Source organism: Anopheles merus, chromosome 2L (assembly GCF_017562075.2).
Source record: "Anopheles merus strain MAF chromosome 2L, AmerM5.1, whole genome shotgun sequence".
Lineage (NCBI taxonomy): Eukaryota > Metazoa > Arthropoda > Insecta > Diptera > Culicidae > Anopheles > Anopheles merus.
Genome location: NC_054083.1, coordinates 31,158,764 through 31,168,005, shown reverse-complemented (window position 1 = coordinate 31,168,005; position 9,242 = coordinate 31,158,764). Strand labels below are relative to the sequence as shown.

Below are 9,242 nucleotides of genomic sequence, written 5' to 3'. Positions count from 1 at the left end.
GCAGTGCCAGCGTTCCATCATTAGGCAGGCGGCAACACGCGGCTAATAGATTAAACGATTCGATAGTAATTTATTCCCTCGCCTGCCCTACTAGGAGCTTCCCCGGTGTGACTGGGCGATTGCGGTGGGTGGATTGCCGCAAGATCGAAAGCAAGATGGCGCGCCGATGTCTGGTGTTTGCGCTACGTGGTACCGTGTGGCCACCCGTCGGGACGTTCCTGCCGGTTGGCGCAGAAAGCTAACCGTTCCCCGGGACAGATTTATCTATCCTGCCCTGGTGTGTGCATAGTCACATACACACACACATACAACAACACGAAGACACGATCGGGCGCGACATCGTAATAAATCACCTCGCTAACGACGCCTAATGATTGCAGATAGAGTGTGATTTAGAATATCACTGTTGGCAGTTAGGTGAAAATTAAAAGGTTATTATGCGGTTATGTCCCAATAAAATGGGTAGGAAAGGCGGCAAGTGAGGCTAGGGACAAACGCGCGTGCGCGGGTGTGTGTAGGTTGCATGTTGCACTTCGGTTGTCGCCCTTTCCTTCCCGATCGGTTGCTACCAGATTAGGGGGGCTTGAAAGAAAAAAGGGGGTTCCAATCGATCGCATTCTCCGTGGCCGGCACGATTTTAGGCCTTTTTTTGGTTCACTGCAACCCCAGAATGGAAGGAAAAGAAAAAAAGCGTGCTCGACCATGTAGGCGGTACGGTGCAGTGGGTTGCCTTTTTTCTTTTCACTCCATCCGCGATTTCTCGTGTCTCGAAAGTCACGAAACGAATCAGTCTTCCGGACGGTTCGGGGCGGGTTTGTAGCACACTGTGATTTTATATAGACCGGTAGGCTGAACGCTCATGCAGCTGGTACCGCGCAGGAGCAAAAGGGATATCTTGCATTATGAGCGCCAACCTGCCCGTCACACGCTGGGTTTATAATTGCAGGCAAATTGTGATTAATTTGTACATTGCAATAGTGTGCCGCGTTCTATTGATTAGGCACGGGAAGCTGTACCGCATGCCCGTAAGCGTGTCCGCGCGTGTAATGTTTCAATTTATATGGCAGCATGAGTTTTGTATGCACCTCCCCGTCGGTTTGAAGGACACGTGGTGGTGATGGTGGAGAACACGTAAGGCCCTGGATTGTTCATTTACTGTGCCGAGTGGCAGTGAGTGATTGGGAGCAATCAATATGTCGATTGTGAAGGTTGCGGTGTAAGTATACCAACGAAGGGTTAGTTTAAGTGCAAAGGAACAAAAATGTATTAATAGATAAAAGAGTACATAAAAATTTACTTTTATCCATAAACATTGCAAACTTACGCGTCGTAAGTTTTAATGCACGAATCGTGCTTTATACCAATACGGATCCGTATAATTATTTTTAATTGATTTTCTCCACGGTATGATCCGGTTGCGGAATTATTATTATTATCAATATAGCAAAGTAATGTTAACGATTCGTGGGAAATCATTAATGTTTTTTTTCGAGCCTCGATAGCAACCAGTATCGCTTGCCACACAGGTGCGCATACACTGCCATATTACACATAACAATTTAATATCCCTCTTAGTGTTCCCGCTAATTGCTGCCGAATAATTGATTTCCCGGTAAACTTCCAACCCGGTGGAAAGTTGTCCGCGTAAGAGAAAGTGGTTTACCGCTCACTGTGCACTGTAGTTCGGGGTGGTTTTTGTTTCCCATTCGGGCAATATTTCAGTTGCCATTGTAATGCAATCAGGTGCGAAGTCAAACACCATTAGTGTGGCTAAAGTTTTAGTGTGCCAGAGTAAGCAAAGGAAATAAAGGAATGCACTGGTTATTGCAGGATATGTGGTATTTTTTAACAGCTTGTGAAATGTGGAACGATCCCAGTGTAAAGCGTGAGGTAGCCATAAAACACGGAATTAATTTCGTTTAAAAGTTTGGGTAGTTCGCAGCTGGGCTGGCTTTCGTTTTCGATGGTATAAAAAAGTGGGATTTTGTGCTTTTTGCCAAAAACGAATCCCAAAACATGAAAGAATTCCGAAAAGCTACAAAAAATAAAAATAAAATAAAGAGTTGATAAATAAATCAGGAAAAAAATCGGGAGATAAGAGAGAAAGATATATTTAATTCATGAAACTGTACTCCAATTGCCTCGGGCGTATAAATTGCAAGTGTGCCAGAACGTAGCACGCACAGATTGTTTGGTGAATGAAGCAAATGCGGCAGAAACCTAATTGAATCTTCAAACATCTTTATATCGTGTTCATCCCTTTGTCTTTAACTCTCCCGGCTCATCTTTTTTTGTTGAAACCTTTGCTTTTACCTTAGTTATAAACCAGTGCAAAAAAAAAAAAAAAAATTGACGGATTAGCAACGGATGCATAAAGTGCGCGGAAGAACGCGCTTTGTAGATTACTTTTTGTTTTAATTCTTCCGTATTTACATTCTCCGCCTATAGCTAGCATTCAGTTGAAAAGATATAAATCAAATACGTTTGCAGAGCTCATTGCTCAGCGCTTCCAGCAAAGCAAGCCGCTCGTCCCAACATTACGTGAAATGCTTCCGAAAGCTCACCCGAGAAGCATAAATTATGGATTGACGTGCGGTTACTGCTATCCGTATCGTAAAATGTACGCCGGTTTGCTCTGTTGTAACATGGCGGCATTGGTTGTAATCATAAAACCAACCCCCTTCGACTATGACGGACAGTACTTCGGGCGAGATGGCAACCGGCTCAGAGGCAGTCCCAGGTTGCAAAGTTCAAAGCGGACCGGCGTGCATTCGCCGATGACCGGACCGGTTGCCGATTTACTTTTGGAAGCTGTCATAAATTTATGAACGCTTGCTAGCTAGTGGTGTACCACATACACTTTGAAGTGCGTGTTTTTTTTGTGCTGCCGCTTGCAACGGGTTGCGCGAGTTTCGCTCAGTTTCGTTTGCTGGAAAAGCGACGTGTTCTTAATTGAAACATCTCTTTGTGTAGAAAAATGCAAGACAGTGGTGCTTTTGCATCGCTTGAATTAACACAGGGTTGGTGCTAAGGTTTGCTTTTCTTTTTTGTTTCATCAACACATATAATTGGTAAAAATGTAACTTAAACAATTGGTAACATAAAAACATAAACAAATAAACCTGCCCCGAGTGAGGATCGAACTCACGACCTTAAGATTATGAGACTTACGCGCTACCGACTGCGCTATCGAGGCTTGTGATATGACGTTAGCTAGTCAAGAATCGGGTGGATATGAACTTTTTTTTATAATTTGATTTAATATTTTTCATGAGTCTACTTAACTTTTATAAAAGTATAAGTATTATACGTTTTTTAATTTAAATCGTTTAATTTAATATGTCAGTGTATATTTATTCATGTCAATATTAGATTTAATTTTGTGTAGTTTTTTGCTATACCAAATAGTTATTTTTATTAAATGCGTGAAAATTTATAAGATTTAATTAATATGTAATAATATAATATCTTTCTTATATTATTCTATTAGTAGGGAAAAAATAAATGCGGAACAGGTTGATGATAACCATTATTTACCTAATCATAGAAGAGCTCCGCTCAACAATCATTCCCCCCCGTTTTGATTTTGAACTATATGATCAGTTTTCGGCTGGATGGAATTAGTATAGCATCGATGTTACGATTATTTGTTTTAACTGAACTGTTTTGTACACATCAATTATTTCATTCTTTTTTATGCAACCTTTATTGTCAAATTATTTAAACGTAAACGAAATGCTCTCCACAAAAATATTAACTCTAGCCAATTAGCAGAGCGTAGTTTCGATCTACGGACCTCTGGGTTATGGGCCCAGCACGCTTCCACTGCGCCACTCTGCTTCATGCCTAGTGGTCAGTTAAATGTATTTATAAGCGCTCCTCTCGCTTATTACCGCTTGCTTAGCCTGTCTGTGCGCATGTCTGATTATCTGTTCTGATCGAATGCGTACACACGATGTAGTTGCTGTTTTTATGTATTTATTTGAAAATAGAATAACACCAATGTTGCCTTTTTTGCCTTTTCTAAGGGCTTTTGTCGCTTGCACTACACTTTTTTTATCATTCGATCGCGACCAGACACGTGCGTTGCCAAAAAGTGCCAAAAAGCGCATTAAATTACAAGCCGCACAATCTGATTAAGATAGCCCCCATTGGATGCAGTGCACGAGATAGAGTCACTCCGTTTTTGGGCAGTCCGGGCCTTCGTAAAAGGATGCTCTTACGCACTCTGACAGCTTCCAGTTGCGCGCCGTCCAGCCTCCAGAATGCGCCGAGGCTTTTTTTTATGAACCCTAAATATTTGATGAGGGGGCCTTTTTCGATCTCGAAACCATTGCTTTGCGGATGGTTTCTGTCACGGTCAAAGAAAAGTGTCGGAATGTTCTGTGCTTCGGTCATGCAACGCCCACTTGCCAGCAATGGCCAACAGCAGCTGGAGAGAGAGAGCCCTTTGCATTAGGTAGATGGCAGCAGCACGATGGGGCGTGTGTAGGCTTGGTTTGGTGGAAGTCTTCACTCACGAACAGAGTTTGTCCATTAGAGGGGTCCAATCGGGCCCGTTTGGCCGACCCGTTCGTTATCGTAATCTGACTTGCGAAAACTCGCCGGAGCGCTTGTCTGTCGTGCGCGGTCACGAGATAAGAACCGTCTTCACCGTCTGCTCTTGCTGCGCTGCATGAGCTAAGTTTTGGGTCGTGCCCTGCATCGCGGTTGGCTTTTGGTGTGGTTCGTGTTGGCTCACGTCGGCCACAATGGACGGTGACGGTTTTCGGGTGCCTTAGACGCGACTATCACGTGAGGTCGCCTTGGGCATCGGTCGGCATTCGTAAAGCTGTCATGTTTTCTAAGCTCGCACAAAAGACAACGGACGACACCGCCCAAGTGTTTCATTCCCGTCTGGGGAGCCGCCCGTGAGACAGGGTTTAATTTACGTTCGGTAATAATGAAACTGTGTTTATGAAAGAAAGCAAGAAGGTTCACTAGTGGAGATGGGCGTTTTTTAATGAAGTATCGCGTGTAGCCCTTTGTTGTAATAATGCGAATAAATGCATGAGGTGTTGAAGAAACCATTAGTCAGACAAATTAGTCATTAGACAAAGAGTCAAAGTCAAATGATAATAATGATGATTGTATAGTAAAACCGATCATCAAATATTTTTAAGTATAATAACTAATAAAAGTAGTTTTCTTCCCTGCCCCGAGTGAGGATCGAACTCACGACCTTAAGATTATGAGACTTACGCGCTACCTACTGCGCTATCGAGGCAAGCTTATAGAGGGAGAAGTTCTTTTCAATTAGTTTAATTATTCTCACCCTACATTCTGTCTTTACAGGAAATGTCCCCTGGGTTCTTCGTTTGGCATAATTCCACCCATCGCTCTCAAGGCGCCCCAACAATGTGCAAATCGTGAGCACCAATTTCCATCGTATATATAAATTAGATAATAATATGAATAACTTTATAAGGCAGCTTACCCTGCCGGAAGCAGGCAGGAGGCGAGACATAGGTGAAGCAAATCGTAGATTTCGTCGACGGCTTCGTTCCCTCTTATAATAATCTCTCCCTGGGTCACTCTCGGATGTTACGGGGATGGGTGGAAGGAGTAGCTGGAGGAACCGAGACGCAAGATCGCAGATCGTGCCAAGACCACTACTGCCGCCCGCTCTCCGAGAAGTGGTCTCACGATTGAGGGTGCCGGGCGTGCGCCATTCCACCGACACAGGTCGCAAAGCCTGGGAAAGAAGATATACCCTTCCTCGACCTCAGAAACCCTTCAGCATTCCCCCTGCCTTTCGTAATCCTTCGTCTGATCGGAGTGAATTGCGCTACGCTGAATCGTTCATGCGCGCGATGATCTTACGAATGAGCGCGCGTGCCCCCGGATTTTTTTTGTGTTGTAGCCGGCAAGCAAAGCATGGGACGTACATGGGGGTCGTACATGCACACGAACATATACGGGCTCTCGATGCTAGATTATAGTTGAATGGGGTGGGGAAAGGTTTGATGGCGAAGTGGTGGTCACAGATGAAGCAGGAGGGGTAATTTGAACTTGCTGCCGTAAGTGGCTGGCGGACATGCCAGTTCTCTGACCTGCATATACACACACACACACACACACACACACACACACACACACACACACACGTTGGCACCGGTACCAATCACTTCATCCGCGTGGTATGCTGTTTGCTGTGACATTGGTATCTTAGTTTTGGCGTGTACTCGTGAAACGTACCGGAGATAGAATGAGTACAGTAGTGTTGGGAATGTGAGCAAGTAAATCACAAGATGAAGCAGTTTTCAAAATTTAACTGAAAAATCCTATTAAACTGTCTGCATTTTGATTGAGTAATGATTGAAATTCATATCGCATTTGATCGTAAAGTGTCGTTTGCTTGATAAACATACACAAAATGAAGCACTATTCTAGTATATCTTTCTGCAATTTGGCAGTTTAATCAGATATAACGTTGAAATACCGGATTTTGTAGTTTGGCTGATTAAAAAAACTCATTAAAAATATTTTAATTATTCGAACTCAATTGACTTGATGTACGGTCAAAAAATATTAAATAAAATTAATATTCATCTAAGAACAGAATGCAAAAACAGCAAAAAAGATTTATTATTAAATGTTTAAATGATTTTCAAGGATTTTTAAAATTAAAAATAACATCCAACACTGTACTTCGTTCATTTACTTAACTTCAACACTCTTATTTCGTGTTCCTTACAGCTCCCTCCTGCTGGCACCGGCGATCAGGTAGTCCCGAACGTGAGTGATTCATTTCCCACCGGTCCGACCAAATCCCACGTCCGCCACGTAGAGCTTCCTGCGCGATATAGCTTGCGCCCGGATCGTGCCAGAGTGGCGCAACACTCGCAACACAAGCGGGAGGCTGCCGCGGTGTGGCGCATTCGAAATTGGAAGCGTGCGCACACGCGTTCGTGTACTGGAAGCGACAAGCGGCACCGGGCTGAATCCTTTCCCATTCAATTTCGATCCATTCGATTGGTGTGTGTGTGTGTGTGTGCGCGCTCGCGCGATCGTGTGGAAAGGAGAAGGAGAAGAAATGGTAGATGACGGTCAGCGACACATCCCAAGCAGCATAAGGCGCATGGGGCGGCAAAGTTCTCCCCGTTTTCTCTTCGCTCCATTCGCTTCGCCTTCATTTCTGCGAGCGCAAATAAAAACACGGACAGATTGATCGAGCAGAGAATGGTGTGGTGGGGTTAGGTAGGGCATGGCAGGCACACATTGCTCAGACACACGCCGGCGCGCAACCCCGAAGTAGACCTGCACCCTCCGAACCCCTTCAGAAAGCCACCGGTTGTGCCATTGTTGAACACGCGCGCGATCGCAGACGGAATGCGCGCCTCACAAGGGTTGCGCGGGGTTTGGGAAGGGGGCAGGGAAAACGGATTCCCTTTTCGATCACCGCCAACGATCACTCTAGAGACTCTCTCTCGCTCTCTCTCTCTCTCTCTCTCTCTCTCTCTCTCTCTCTCTCTCTCTCTCTCTCTCTTTCTCTTGCTCCACCCAGTTCGTGCTCCTTTTTTATATATCCTACCCCTTCCCCTTGTTGCGGGGTTTGTTCGAGATCAAAGTTCGATTGGAAATGACGGAGGGGTGGGAGAGTGGGATCATTGGGGAGTAGGGAGTAGGGAAAACAGGGGGTTTGGGACGCGTGCAATTTACGAAAGAGCACGAGTCTGGGAACTCGCGAACGCAAAACGTTCTCACGGCCTCTAAGATGACTCGTTTGCTGTTCCCTTTTCACTCTCTCTCTCTCTCTCTCTGCCTTTCCCTCTATCCACTACTCTACTTCGTCACTCTCTTTCGTGCCTGTCGCTTCGCTCTTGGACAGCAGACGGACCCCACCACCACCCCATTCGGACGTTCGGCAGTGATCTGGAAGGGCGAGGAATGCACGGAAGAAAGGATCGTGCCTGGTTGGGGCAGAAGGAAGGAATTGAATTTTGTTGTTGGTTGCGCTGCTCCGTTGTTCTCTTTTGCGGCTGCTGCTGATGATATTTCGCGGTGGCTTTTCGTGTCCGTTGGTCGGCACACACGCGCGCGAGGGTTCGTCGCGCACCTTTCGAGCGAAATCTTTTTGCTGTCATTAAGGAGGCTGCGATTTCTTTTCTCTTCTTTGCCAAGGGGGTAAGGGAGAGCAGAGAATGAATGTTGCGCGCGAGAGGGATGCTTTATGTGCAACAGTTTTTTTTCTTCTGCTGTGTGTTGTTGTCTGTTCCGTGTGTTATTGTTGTTGTTCGAACCCATTTTCCCTCACCACACCGTGCTCTTTACGTCCTTTTTTTTTTGATCGCCGAGGTTGCGGTTGCGGTTTTTGGGTTGCGGATGCTGCTGCTGCTGTTCGTTCGCAATCCGCAACCGTTTCCTTTTGTCAGTTAGCTTGCGCGGAGGGGTTTTTCGTTGCTATGACGGTGGGATTTGTATTGTAGCGACGGGTGCCTATGAACAAGACGCTAGTTTTTGTTGTTGTTGTCTGTGGAAAGGGATACGCACGCACGGGGATGCGCTGGTCCTGGTGGTTTTGCGCCGGTAAGCTGCTTCCACTTCCAGCGCGGCGTGCTGGGGCGTTGTGCATTTTCAATTTGCCTCGAGTGATTGTTCGGCTCTTGTGGTGAGCTTCCAGTTTGCAATCACGATTCATTTTAGTGAGAAGCGGTGGGGCAGGGGGAAAGGGTTTCTTGGTGGAGCGCGGTGGTGGTGGGCTTTTACTTTTGGGCAGCCCGATTACCATCGATCTGTCACTGCCGACAAGACGATTGTACTTTCGGGATATTGAAAATTTATGTTTATAAGATATTGCATGTTTTACATTACTGCATTATAGTTATCATATCAGTCTAAAACTTCCGATAGTTTTTAATACAAAAATAATTACTTAAGCTAAAATAGTACAGTCTGATGCATTTTTGATTAAGTATTTGGAAATAGTCCCTCAACAAATGTTTAATAATTAAAATACCCTTTTTTCATTTTTTAAGCAACTTTTCATAATTTTTAGATAAAAAGAAGAGAACACATTGATAACCACTGAAATTCTTTGAATGCGTTATGCTTCTCTTTAGTCTGATATTAGCAGAGCGTAGTTTCGATCTACGGACCTCTGGGTTATGGGCCCAGCACGCTTCCACTGCGCCACTCTGCTCTGTGGATGTTTGGGATAAAAATAAAATGTTCGTCCAGTATCCAGTTTTTGCATCATTTAT

The 9,242-nt window shown here is 44.9% G+C and overlaps 4 non-coding genes across 4 annotated transcripts; all 4 read right to left on the bottom strand.

Moving 5' to 3' along the window:
• Positions 1–3,123: 3,123 nt before the first annotated feature.
• Positions 3,124–3,196, bottom strand: Trnam-cau. The gene has a single exon. It is a non-coding gene; the product is annotated as a tRNA-Met (tRNA).
• A 572-nt stretch (positions 3,197–3,768) lies between these two features.
• Trnam-cau lies at positions 3,769–3,840 on the bottom strand. The gene has a single exon. It is a non-coding gene; the product is annotated as a tRNA-Met (tRNA).
• A 1,353-nt stretch (positions 3,841–5,193) lies between these two features.
• On the bottom strand, positions 5,194–5,266 carry Trnam-cau. The gene has a single exon. It is a non-coding gene; the product is annotated as a tRNA-Met (tRNA).
• A 3,843-nt stretch (positions 5,267–9,109) lies between these two features.
• Positions 9,110–9,181, bottom strand: Trnam-cau. Its single transcript has one exon. It is a non-coding gene; the product is annotated as a tRNA-Met (tRNA).
• Positions 9,182–9,242: the final 61 nt, after the last annotated feature.